Source organism: Rhipicephalus sanguineus, chromosome 10 (genome assembly GCF_013339695.2).
Source record: "Rhipicephalus sanguineus isolate Rsan-2018 chromosome 10, BIME_Rsan_1.4, whole genome shotgun sequence".
Classification (NCBI taxonomy): domain Eukaryota; kingdom Metazoa; phylum Arthropoda; class Arachnida; order Ixodida; family Ixodidae; genus Rhipicephalus; species Rhipicephalus sanguineus.
This window is the reverse complement of record NC_051185.1, coordinates 78,668,924-78,683,066: the sequence shown is the minus strand read 5'-3', so window position 1 is coordinate 78,683,066 and position 14,143 is coordinate 78,668,924. Positions and strand designations below refer to the sequence as shown.

Genomic DNA, 14,143 nt, shown 5'->3' with positions numbered 1-14,143 from the left:
AGCATCAGGAGACCGTCGAAGCGACGCCGCTTTTGCCGAAGTAGCAGCAAGTGTCCCGAAAAAAGAAAGAACTGGTTCCGAGATTCGAGGTGGGGGGGGGGGGGGGTGAGGGCGAAGCCGGGAGAGGAGGAAACTGAGTGGCAAGACGGGCTGTTTTATGTTCGGCCTTTTGCCTTCATCATCCGAGGGATGTTGGGCTCCTTTCCGGAAGCATCTCGTGTGGATTAAATGATTGACGCTCGTGCTATATTTATTCATTGCCTTTAATCACAGTACTGCCAACACCAATGAGAGGTGTTGTCGCAGGACTGTGTAGGCGAAGACGTACACTTCGGGAATATCAGTCGGCATAATAGAAACATCAGTCAGTACACACGTAAACACATAGATGTTACATGATCGTCAGCATTTTTTGTTTTACATGAACATGCGTACTAGCCATTGACCACGCAGTAAAACAATATCAACATGAACTATAAGGTGCATGAAGAAAGCACTTGTATGAACATTGTTGTTGTTGTTAATAGACATTTTCATGCCTAAATTTTGTACTGCTATATGTTTATTGACAACTGCACGATGCAAATTATCTAAGAGGAGTAGTTGGAGCCATACCTAGGCACAAAACTCTCCTTAAACACATTTAATAATAACACACACACACACACACACACACACACACACACACACACAACACACACACAACACACACACACAACACACACACCACACACACACACACACACACACACACACACACACACACACACACACACACACACACACACACACACACACACACACACACACGCACAAAACAACTATATAGTACGTGCTGGTGATTGTGTGACACAGTACATTTACAAGTTTCGAGTGGGCCAACTATAAAAAAATTTTAAATGGCTTGCAAGAAAAGCGTTTATTCGGTATGAAAAATGTAAAGAATGTTGTCGATATCAAACAGTGCTACCTCTGGAGTAGAGCCTGAAATGAAGCAAAGGTGTGGCAGTGTTTGTGCTAAATCCCGCGCTCAAGCGAGAGTGGAAGAGAAAGATAGTCGGATTCAGCATAACGATAAGCGGTAGGAAGAAACAGCAAGAAGGAAGGAACGATTGTGTACTACGAGGAAGAACAGAGGAAGAAGGTCTTGCCAGAAAAAAAGCGAGAGGTGTACAATCAACGAAGAACGTGAACGTTCGGAGAGGCCTGTGGCACTCGTTAAGGAACAAAAAAAAAAAAAAAAAAGAACAGTCCGAGGAAATGCGTAAGCGAAACCATTTAAAGGCACGTCGTACAAAACTCCCCGTTTACCGCGGAAACCCGCCTTCTCCAACTTTCCTGCTGCGTACGTTGGGGCATCCTCTTCATCGTGATCCTCCCCCCCTCGCCTCTCCTCTTCCTCTATCACGCGACCCTCGCCGCGATCCTGGTGCAGAGACCGGGTGTCAGTTCGACATAAGACCGCTCTTGAAGAGGAAACAAAGAAGGCGAGTGGGTGCGAGGAGCACCCCCCGTATAAATGCTCGCTCTCCCGCACAAAATAACACACTCCTTTGTGAACTTTCCTGCGTAACCTCCTTCACGTATCACCTCCTCATCTCGAATAGCTGCGCACCCCCCTGAACTTCTCTTTCCTATTTACGTTTCCTTCTCTCTCTTTTCGCGTGCTTCCTCCTCTCTCGCCTTCCATCATTCGCGGCCGATCCGAGCGGAGCGCGTTGCGTCTTCGCGTACGCGCCGCTGGCGGAGCAGTTGCACGCGTTCGCTAAGCGAGCGAGGAGCCAGGGGAGGAAGGAGAGTCCTCCACGCTTGGTGTTACAACAAACCGGGCCAGGCGGCGGCGATACTCGGCAAGGACGACAGCCAGGTCCTGGCTCAACCGGCCTTTCCGGCCTTTTCCGGCGGACTCAGTGTAACGCGACCCTCACCGTCCATACGTTGCCTATTTCGCCTCCTCTCTTTTATACCGGCACCCCAACCAACCTGCCCCGGCCCGGTGGGTCGCAAGTCGTCCGGCGTGGTTCCGCGTCGAAGGAGGAGGCCCCTGTCCTCCTTCAGGGACCAGTATGTATCGGACGCTCCATCGAAGATGACGACCTCAGTGTTCGGCAAACCGTTCCCGAGGTGATCCGACGACGACCGTTCGCATCCAGCATCGCGCGAAGCCGTGATGTCGAATCCGGTGTTAAGCGTTTCGTCCTGGACAGTTTGACTCGTTGTAACTCTTCTACCTTTGGCGGCATGTGGAAGTTTAATCGACCTACTGACGGTGAATGGCGCGCCGCTTGCGCTGCCGTATCGACATTTCGTAGCTCTGGTTGACCTCTGAAGTGTCTGTGTGCGTCTGTGCCATCTTGACAAACTCAGACGTTGTGTGGACCGTCAGCAGCGGTGTGTGGAGAAATAATAGGCCTGCTAATGGGGTGGTTGTTTCGTCGGCGGCGTTACCGTGTACTATATGTGCCATGTACTGCTGCAACGCTGTAACTGACTTCTGAGTGTACAACGATCCGTCCGTGTGTACCACCTGTGTGGAAAGTCCACGTCCTGCCGGTTGGGAACTTCGTGTTGTACGCATGGCGACTCCTCGGAGTCTTCGCTATTCGTCAAAGGTGAGTTACATTGTAGCACAGCGAGAAATGGTTTATAGCGTCCTTCGACGCGCTGCCCACGAGCGCTCAACTCCCACGTGGTTTTCGAGGGTGCCGCGATTCCGCGTCGGCGGAGGTTTGTGACCTGCTTCGGTTTTTGTTTTCGTTTTTTTTTCTTTCTGTAACTATGCACGCGTGCTCCTCTGTCATTGTTTTTTCTAACCGTTGAGAAACACGGGTTGTCGAAAAACAAAACAGAGGAGAAAACGAAATGGGTCAGGAACTAGAAAGACACGCGCCTCACTTTCTGTGACGCTTCCGTGTCGCGCTGTCTGGTCTCGTAAAAGCCGTCCTTCTAGACGGGAGAGTAGGACGTTTCGGCTATGCGAAGTGCGAAACGCAGGTTCGACGTCTCTTGCGTGAACTCAAAGGCGCTCCGTTCTGAGTCGTCCGCGGAGAATGAGTTCAAGGTCGCTCGCTTGCGCACACGTGAACGAATAGGTCATTCGAGTGAGCTGAAAGCGGTGACCGTAGCTTTTCGTGGGTCGTGTTTGCGTTCCGGCAGCGAAGGCGTCACTGCTCTGAGTATAGATGCAACCTTGCGTTACCGTGCCTATTACGCACGCTGTAACTGTTGAAGAGCTTCATACTAACACGTCTGCGTTTAACTGGGAATCGGTTTCAATTAGATGTAATCATAGGTCGGCAAAAAGTGTGGAGCTCACTCAGACTCACTCATGAAATATATTTTGCCCTCAGGGCTCACTCAGACTCAGACTCGCCAGAATTTTCCTCATCCGGACTCACTCGGACTCAGATTCACGAAAATATTACTCACCCGTACTCACTCAGACTCACGAAAATATTACTCAGCCTGACTCGCCCAGACTCACACTCACGGCTTAATCTGAGTCTGCGTGAGTCGACTTATGAGTGAGTTTCCGACCTATGGATGTAATGAACCGCTTAAATCGTTTGGCTGTCTTCGCGGCCTAAAACGACGTAATATTCACTTCCTACAGCCATACATGTCCACTGGGTGTAGAGATAGTTATTACCATGTGTAAGTTTAATCTGATTAGAGGAATTATATGCTTAGTTGAAAGAAAGAGAGGAGGTCTCACCGAAAATTACATAAGGTGCATTCTTAGAGCGACGGAAGTGTAAGATATAGTTGGTAAGTATTCTTTTATGATGTGTATTGTTACGTTCTATAGACAATAATAATATCTGGGGTTTAACGTCCAGAACCACGATATGATTATGAGAGACGCCGTAGTGGAGGGCTCCGGAAATGTCGACCACCTGGGGTTCTTTAACGTGCACATAAATCTAAGTACACGGGCCTCAAACATTTTCGCCTCTATCGAAAATGCAGCCGCCGCGGCCGGGATTCGATCCCGCGACCTTCAGGTCAGCAGTCGAGCGCCATAACCACTAGACCACCGTGGCTGGGTGTTCAATAGACAGATGACTGCGCGATCAACCGAAACACACGCAGGGCGAGAGAAAACTACTGGACGAGAGGTGTCTTATCTATGGAAACATATCATCAGCTTGCCCAACTTTCCATTTTGCTGAAGTGTACTTACGTGCAGACATCGGGAACAGGCGTCAAAAAATTCGCGTTACTGTTTTGCATGTCAGACAGCGTGAATTTCAATGAGGCTCGCGCGACACAGCGCATTATAGCAACGAGTATTACTTTGCTGAAGACGAAGCCTCCATAAAAGCTCGAAGTGGGAAGGGTTAGATCCCGAAGGGGAGAGGGGGGGGGGGCGAATTCGCAAAACTCTGAATTTGCAAGAGCTATTAGATTTTTTGTTTGTATCATCAAGCCTGTGGCACATAGCCACTCTGGGGTATTGTCCAAGAAAACGTTTTGTAACCATTCTGACGTAGTTCTGTCGTCTCCTCTAATAGTGCCTTCAACGTCGACGATTGTGAGGAATAACCTCTTATACACGCGCTTATAGCGTAGGAATCTTTTTTTCTTTTGTGATTGTGGGCTTAGAATTTTCAACGAGCAGTTCAACAGCATCGAAGAGATACGTGTTTTCAAGCGCATGTCCTCGGAATGCATAATTATAAAAGGTGTAGTTTAGGGAGTGCCCCGCTTCAATTTTGATTCTCATCAATCGGAACGAAGACGCGCTGCTGTTGGCTAGATTCAGCCAATTAAGGGCAAGTCACGCCAGCGAAGCTCTCATCACGTCATGCCCGTAGGTAGTGAAGACATCCGCGTCACATCTGAAATTTGCGCGAGTAAGAAAGTGTTCACTCTACGCAACCCGTTCGCGAACACCTCTCCGCTAATCTTCAGAAACCATTTCTGCAGGACTTGAGTAACGCTTTCCATCCATTAATCTATAGGAGATAATGATGGTGTGCAAATGGGCCACTGCCGGGAAACGCGGATAACCAGCAATAGCCATCCAACGAAATAGCGGAAGACACGCATACGGATGCGTTTTATGACGTAGTACAATCAAAAGGCACACTTTTCTATCGGGGATCTGGATCGCAGGAGCTGACGTTTCGACAAGGCGACTCTTCGTCAGGGCTCATCGTCGTCAGTTAACGTTTCGTCAGTTCCTCTTGTCGAGACGTCGGCTCCAGCGGCATTCCCTGCTCAACGAATTCTCATCACTTCAAGCCAACATCTTCGCACGAAATTATGTCTTATAAAGATGGTAATAATAACCGTTTTGGTTTAACGTTCCAAAACCACGACATGATTATGAGGGACGGCGTAGTGAAGGGCTCCGGAAATTTCGACCACCTGAGGTTCTTTAACGTGCGCGTCAATTTAAGAACACGGGCATCAAGCATTTTCACCTCCATCGAAAATGCGGTCATCGCGGCCGGGATTCGATCCCGAGACCTTCGGGTCAGCTGTGGAGCACCATAACCGCTAGACCATCGTGGTTGGTATGTCTTATAAAGAATCTAATAGGACAGCGTAGGATCGCATAACAGAGCCGGACGTTCTTATTTTATTCTTTCGTGAGGGGATCCTCTTTAGTTTTCTTTAGACTGTGTAAGAGATGGACATCAGCATGGTGCATATACATATGCTTCATAAACGTCATGTTGTGCCGTTGTACCGAGCGAGGGCAGTGTATCACTATATCAGGCACGAGATGATAATATATTGAGCAGCGAGGTTATGCAATACGAGGGATTGAAATGTGCACCAACGTGGTGTTCTAACCCGAATAAAAGAGGCAACGCAAGGAAAAAAAAAAAAAACGCTCGCTGTGTCCCTTATGCATTCACCGAGGACGACCGGAAGTCGTAAAGATATCGTCATTTCCTTCTCAGTCGATGTATTGATCCTGTCCCGCCACCCTCCGAAAGCTTTCTGCACGTAACGTGGTTTTGCACTGCCTCCAGGATCGGAGGAACCTCACCTATCTTCCACTGCCTCCGTGATCGGCCCGCATTTGACCAAGCTAGGATGTCACGTGATGACGTCATCATATGTTGTTACGTCACGTGACGTCAAATGACGTCACATATTTTGATTCTCTGTGACGTCATGATGACGTCATGCGGTGACGTCATCACGTGATGATCAGTTTTTGCATTACTCGTGCTGACGCCGCCGACGGCGGACGCAGACGCGGGACGGCGGTCAATTTTCGCGTTTGATGAGGCATCTAAGGCCTTTGCCTTAAAAAAAAAAACAGTGTAACCGGTCATACATTGAATTCTTTCGGATAACTTCCAGTTTCGCTAGCGGTCACTTTTTCGCTCTCTTTCAATACAGGAAGGAAGGGAAGGTTGAGACATCGTCGAAATTCCGTTTAGAGTCAGCGAGCGCCCGACGGCCTACAACGTTCTCCCGTCCTGCTGTAAACAGGTATTTTCGCTCGTCCTTGCCCAGCGGTCATTACAGTCAAATCCAGGATAGGAAAGTGAACAATGGGGACCTTACCATAAAAACTTCCGCGAACGGCTTCTGTTGCTCGGTCTCTCCGGTTCGTGATCCTTCGCCGTAACCTTAAGTTGCTTTTTTTTCCCTCCCTCTCTCCTCTACTCTCTCAATATTTCTTTTTCTGGACTCTCAGACAGCCGTCCGGAAAATTCCTCGCACACTGAGTCTGGTCGAGTTCTGAGATTGTCTCGGACGGCCTTCAGCGCCATTCGAAAAGGGTCGCGACATACTAGAACAAATTTTCCCTTTCGTTACATCTTTTTGTTGTTGTTGCGTTCAGCAGTGTTACCGGTCACTCGATGACATGACGAAACCAATTTATTCTAAGGGAAAGGCAATCAACTCGTTCAATCGTGCTCTAAGGAAGAAATACCCATGAGTAACCTACGGGCTTCAAGGTGGAACAACCTTCCATACTAATGCACCTTCGCAAAGCTAATCATTTCTCATTGCACATTGCCAGTCTTTTGTGATTAGATGCGCGTGAAGGTTTTTTAAAAAGGCGATGAGGAAGGGCGTTGTCTTCACGATGTTGATTCATGATGAAGATTATTGAGCCGGCGCTTGTGCTCAATAATGCTAATAAGTAAAAGTGGAGCATGAAGCTAGGGTATTGAGGTTAAACAGAGCTAATGATACTTGTTGCTGCCTCGATAGAAGGCAAGTCCCTTTGTCGAAACGTTGGCATCAGCGACATTCTGTGTTCAACAACTCTTCATCACTTCAGTATCAATATACCCCTGAACTTCCTTCTTGCTTGGAATGTAGGTCATATTGGTCTCTGTAAAATAATAATACACAGTAGATACAAAGATTCGCTACAGACATATCTTCCTGTAAATGCAGTTTCTATAAAACGGTCAGTGATTCTTATCTCCCGTCGGGTCCTTCTTTTCTCTTCGTGAAAAAGCAGGAAAAGCTGGCAGGAGAAGGGTCTATAGGATGGCAAAAAAAAAAGTTTTTTTTTGTTCTTGTACGTAGCGGGCAAAACTGGTCCGAAGCTTTCCAATATCTCACAGTAGAAAGCGCAAAAAGCGGTGATCGAGTTGTTACAAGAAAGTCCACGAGATCGAGGTCACAGGTTTAGTATCCGGCCGGAGTGGTTCCATTTCGACGGAAGACGAGAGAAAGAGGGGGGGGGGGGGGTTGAGTGTGAGCAAGAAGCGGTGAAGGTTGAGTGTCGAGTGGCCCAAATTAACCCGAAGGTCCCCGCAGTGCTGTCGTCTAGCCACCGTGTAGTGCCGTCGCTGTAGCCCAGTAGGTCCTTGAATGGGAAATATGAAGCATTTCTTTGGGAACCTGAGGCTATCTATCTATCTATCTATCTATCTATCTATCTATCTATCTATCTATCTATCTATCTATCTATCTATCTATCTATCTATCTATCTATCTATCTATCTATCTATCTATCTATCTATCTATCTATCTATCTATCTATCTATCTATCTATCTATCTATCTATCTATCTATCTATCTATCTATCTATCTATCTATCTATCTATCTATCTATCTATCTATCTATCTATCTATCCTAATATAGCCGCCCGCGTCTGTGTGCTCTCGTTCGAGGTTGCCTCCTAACTTGGTATATGCCGACATTGGTGTAAAAGGGTACGAGTGTACGATGAATAAGGCTGGAAGGTGATGACATCAATAACATGACATGCCTGAGACGTACGTCGTAAAATCCTCTCCCACAATCACGTGTGGCGCATACCCGCATATCAAGGGCCATGGTATGAGGATATGCACCACAGCTGATTCCAAATCTGTATAAACCGAGGACAGTGACCACATACATTGAAAACCTTATTAGACGATTTGTCTGGACTAGAAGAGAGAAATGTATACCGTTTGTTAGAGTTGGCGATATTAACGTTGCGCACAACATATTACACGTGCACACCTGTTATTGAACGAGCTACATTCTAGCTTTGCTGGTCGGCGCTAAAATACGCCAACGAACGTTGCTGACACTTCGTTTCCATAAAAGTGACGTCATTGCTGTAACGTGAGTGCCGGCGTCACGCCAGACATTGAACTGCCCTTTAGACGCCGGTGTAGTCGATGTGCCTGGTAAACCCACGATACGCACACTGCTCAAATTACACGGAGACGTGATCCGCCTCGTAAGATGCTCAAAGTGACGCGTAGGCTGCTACTCGCCGACTTCTTCGCATGAAATCGATTCATACAGCACTTGGGATCTGCAAGAATTTTTGAAATGAGTAAGCATTTCTGTTCTGACTCAGCGATAAAAGGTTCCGTCCGTCCGTCTGTCACGTAATACGACCATCGCCATAAATGAATAAAACGAAATAAATTTTCTTCGGCGGGGCTCGATTTTAAGCCGGGTCTCTAGACTCCGAAACCGAGTGTCTTAACCGCTGGGTTACACAGGCACTATAGTTGCACACCAATGCTTGCAGAATGCCTATAGAGAGTTTGAGAATTGGGGACTTAAGCTGCGTTGGGTAGCCTACTCTTGCATTCGGAGGATCAGCGCAGTTTGAGAATTGGGTCAAACGTAGGCTGCGTTGGGTCAAACGCACGCGGCGCCACACGTGGCGAAATTAAAATTGTGCGAGACGCGGGCTATACTGCGTCTTCGCCCGCGGTGCGTCTGTGTCGTCTCGCTGGCGACCTAAGACGCCCTGAAGACCCACGCTAGTTTTCGTTTTTTGCGTCTTGGGTCAACGCGAGCGCAAGAGCCCAAGATCGTCTTGGGTCCTGCGCATGCACCCTGGCGGCTCGCAAACTTCTCGGGTCCCCAAGGTCCTTGGGGCCCGAATTCTCAGTGTCTAATATATCTGATGCATAAGAATGTGTTGTGCCCGCGGTGAAAAATAAATGTAAAAGAGCAATGTCTATGAACACTTTGAATTTGATGGTAGTGCAATAAAATCACAGCATATCCACGGAGTGAATGATGATGAGTGGGCGAAGCTGCGGAGGTTCATCGGTAAACCGTGAATCTTCCGTGAATTCTGCCCAGCACATCATCACCGACGTGAGATCGGGCGCGTTTATACTAAAGGTTCGATGAGTTATGACGACTTGCAGCTCACTTTAATTTTACATGTACGCTGTGAATTTTCATTGTTTAGAAAACCATTGCTTTAGAAAACATCTGGCGTCTTTCGTTAAGCAGCTGGCGTCTTTTCGTTTTGCTTTAGGAACATCTGGCGTTCTTTCGTTTTGCTTTTACAAAACATCTGGCGTCTTTCGTTGGTTTATTTCATCAATCAACGGCGTTTTGAACAAAATTTTTATTGTTTAATCACGCACAGGAGAAATCTCACCAGGCACTACCTTGGAGGTAAATAATGGCTGCTAATGGGAATGAGAGACAGAAGAAGTCGGCTTTTAGCTAACACTTACACTTCTACTTCTACTAACGTTTCCTACTGGAACATGCCAATGGCTGCTAATGGGGAATGAGAGACAGAAGAATTCGGCTTTTAGTTAACGCGCACGCTGCGAATTTTTTATTGTTCAACAACGCACAGGAAAAATCTCCCACCGGCACCACTTTGGAGGTCAAAGCGTAAGACTGGTTACGCACTACGACTACTACGACTACGACTACGAGGGACGAACGGGTGCCGCCTTAAGGAGCTTCGCCCCTAAAAGCCCTGTCTAGGACGACATGGAAGAAGCCATGCCGCTCGAAAACGGTGTTCCAGGGATGGCCTCTAAATGCGCATCACTTTAGACACCTCTCAAACGGGGTTCTGCGTGAATTTTCTTGCACTGCTACAAAACACAAACGCTCACGCTTCATTTAGATAGAGAACTACCGCAGGAAATTCTGCATGAATTTAACAAAAGAAATACGGACTGGCTAGTTTCTGTACTCGCTGTGCGAGCAGCTTGGTCGCCTGCTCTAGAGTTCTTCGGAATTGAGTAGAAATTTTTGTTGAGACAGGAGCGCATCCAAGGAGGTCGTACAAAATAACAATTGAGGCCGCTTCTGGATGCTCATTCGGCTGCATTGAAAAGATATCCAGGGTATGGGTCTTAGGCGATTGCATTAGTAGAATAGGTATTTTGGGGTGAGCCTGCTGCTGTCCTGTAGTGGAATACGCAGTACCAGCGTCCTTCAATACTTTTTAAGGGATTCTTGTTACGAGTTCCCGATTTCAGGGGCAACGGCGGCGTCGTACTCGAGAAAGCCGTCGCACGTGAGTGCACAAAAAAAATGCGGCCTTCGAAGGTGCGAAGATCGCATGCGTATTTGTACGCGTCATCTCTCTGCCTTCTTCTAATAAATTCGCTCTCTCTCTCTCTCTCTCTCTGTATGCGCCGGTGTCCAATAAATGATGCTCTCTCCATCTTGGGCTTATCGGTGATCGGCCGTTTCTGATATGGAAGTCTGATCTTTTATCGAGGTCCCTTGTCACTTCACGTTGCCACGCTTCATTGTTGCCTGGATACGAACGCGCCGCCTTCGTTGTTGCCTGTAGCAACTGAATTGTTGTACTGTTAAACACCTGGATGACGGTCCCATTCCCTACATGGAGTAAGGTAGCAGTTAGTGGGAAGAATTGCGCAATGCGAAAGAAAGAAAGAAAGAAAAAAAAAAGAAAGAAAAGAAGAAAGAAAGAAAGAAAGAAAGAAAGAAAGAAAGAAAGAAAGAAAGAAAGAAAGAAAGAAAGAAAAGTAGTACGTTATGCACGAGCACGCCAAGCTTTGCTAGCCCCCATTTTCCCGATAGGGCAAGGGCTCCTGAATTTTTACCAGCGGATATGTTTAAGCCGGTCGTAAAACCTTCGGTGTCCGCAGAAAACCACGGGTGGGTATGTGCCACAGGGATTGGGCAAGCCCCACTACAGGGTATACAACAGCTGAGAGCGTTCAAGGAAAACTGTGGCAGTTGAAGTGGAGCACGTGTAACGCGTGAAAGAGAGAGAGAACGAAAGAGGTAGAAAGAAAGGGAAAAGTAGAGAGAAATAAAGCGAGTAAACACATAAAAAGATAAAGACATAGAGAGAGAGAGAGAAAGAAACAGACAAGAAAAAAAGAGAGAAATAAAAGAGCAAGACCGAAAGAGAAAGAAAAGAGAAATAAAGAGAAAAAAAAGAGAGAGAAAGAAAGGTAAAGAAGAGAAATAAAGATAGAAAGAGCGAGAGAGAGAGAAAGAAATAGATATTTGGAGAGAAAGAACAGAATGGAAATAAATAAATATAAAACAACAGGTACAAAAGCAGATACAAGAAACAGACCGAAAGAGAACGATAGACAAGAAAGAAAGAAAAAATAAAGAGAAACAAGGAATGCCATCCAGTTCCGCTCTTCCTTCAGGCCTGGCACTACAAATGCGAACCTGCCATAGTCTCATTCTTTTTTTTTTAGATTTTTTTTCTTCAGTAGTGACACGGCTGAGTGCAGTTGCATCTGCCAAGTTCGCGACGTAACGAATATGTTCGTCCAGACATTAGATAAGTCTTTATGGCCCTAGCCGACAAGATGTCTCCGAAAAAGCGCGCGTATATAGTCTTACAGAAATCAAGCAACGTACGGCGGTGCAACTGCTGGTATGACCCCAGGATGTGGGTCTTTATTAAGGACGCGTATTGCAATAATTTTATCACACGAAGTGCCATTATTTCTCGTAGATGCACATTTTTGGTCGATGGAATGGGCATTACACCAAACATAAGTGTAAACAAAACGTACGATTGTTATTTTATAGCCATACCCTCTGAAACAAGTATTTACGTCTGTGAGATTATACGCGTCACATACTTAAATCGTTGTTTCCGAGTGTAAGGGAATAAAATACCACTCGTATCACAGACATACATTCACCGATAACAAACAAGGAGAAGGAAGAGGCTCACCGAACGGCCGCTGCTCCTTCGGAGAGGTATTTTCTGCTTTAGAAGAATCAGTGCCGTTTTGCGACTTACTACCGCTGACCGGAGAGAACAGGCATTCCGTGAGATACCGCTGTGTTAGAGATCACGAGTGTTATATGATGTGGGTTTCCTGTAAGATCCGCCGCATCTCCACCGACTACGGTTGTAGGCACCAAAGAACACCGGCACGAAAAGTATGACAAAGTATTAAGGCGAAAGCCTTAGGTGCATCATGAAAGGCGAGAAGTGACCGTCGGCGTCAACAGGAGTGATGAAAAAATCATAGTCACGTGATGACGTCGCCATATGACGTCCTCATGACGTCACAGGTCAAAATTTGTGAAGTCACGGTGACGTCATATGATTATGTCATCGCGTGACATCGTTGCTTGGTCAAAGGTGAGCCTATTACTGAGGCACTGCAAGACCACGTGAGGAGCAGAGAGCTTCCAGTGCCTCCGATCCCAGAGGCAGTGCGAAACCACGTTGGGTGCAGAAAGGTTTCGAGGGGGGTAATACAATGGACAGAGCAGAAGACGAAGATTGCTTTCGCCTTCGAGTCGTCTTAGGCAAATGCACAGATGACTGTGACTTTTGACACTGACATCTTCTGTAGAGGTATGATGTCCACAGGCTGTCAGTTATGCATATCTGATGGAACGAATGTGGCCGTGCGGCTGAGCCGCGTACGGAAATAATACAGGTATATAGGTCAAGCACCCTTGTGACGAGGTACAACTTTACTGACCAGACGCTCCAGTCAACTGAATCGCGGCGGTTATTTCTTTGTCCCTTGCGAAAGTTGACGCGAGCGGCTCTTCTTTTTCTTTTTTTTTTTTTTTTTACAGCGAAAGCTGTTATGAGATCATTTCACCGGCCGTTTTTGGCGCCGTAGTTGTCCGCCGCCGCCGGTGTCCGTAACCAGTATCGCTCGAAATAAGAAAAAAAAAGGAAATAAGAAAAAATTTCCAGGATGGAACGAGGTTCGAACCTGGGCCCTCTGCGTGAGACCCAGTATTCAACCTCTGAGCCATGCCGGTGCTTGAAACTGCTTTGCAAAAAGGTCCTATACAGCCTTCATGTCGGGAAGGAACCACACTAGCATATGCAATATAGCGTGGTTGAATAGTAAAATAAGCACCAAGCGTCGCACAACGCGAATTCTGTAACCAGGCGTCACACAATGAGAATTGCGCAACGAGTAGGTTGTTGAATGCTTCCAACCCATTACAAAGGGCTCTGCCATAAATTCTTCATCGTCATCACTCACAGCATAATAAAGTGCGCATTAAGCCTTACTGCGTTTAGCAGGTACCACCGCTGTCCGTAGAATGACGAAAAATGGCACAGTGCCTGGCTGCCCTACTTCTCAAAATACAATGATTTATACGTAGTGGGTTCCTCGCAAGTGCACTTGTATTGGTTGCCAAGGAGAAGCCCATAAGCGCATGATCCACTCCTCGGGGTCTAGTAAATTACATATGATTTATAGCGTAGTGGGTTCCTCGCAAGTGAACTTGTATTGATTGCCAAGGAAGCCATAAGCGCATGATCCATTCTCCTCGGGGTCTCAGTGAAGTTCTTCGCCCCCCCCCCCGTCTCTCTCCCACGTCAACGTATGTTATACAGCATAACGGGAGAGGGAAATACCGACCGGGCGTCACCCAATGCAAATTACATAACTGGTGGGCCGTTTTTAAAAGGCTTTTCCAACCCTTACCAAGGGCTGAGCCATATTCTTCATCGTC

General features: G+C 46.9%; 1 protein-coding gene across 1 annotated transcript in view; it reads left to right on the top strand.

Moving 5' to 3' along the window:
• The first annotated feature begins 1,717 nt into the window (after nucleotides 1-1,717).
• Nucleotides 1,718-14,143, top strand: part of LOC119372153 (carbohydrate sulfotransferase 1-like) — a 116,460-nt gene continuing 104,034 nt past the window's right edge. The window contains exon 1 of the mRNA XM_037642613.2: nucleotides 1,718-2,612. The gene's annotated coding sequence lies outside the window, so the exon portion shown is untranslated. The remainder of the gene's footprint in view (nucleotides 2,613-14,143) is intronic.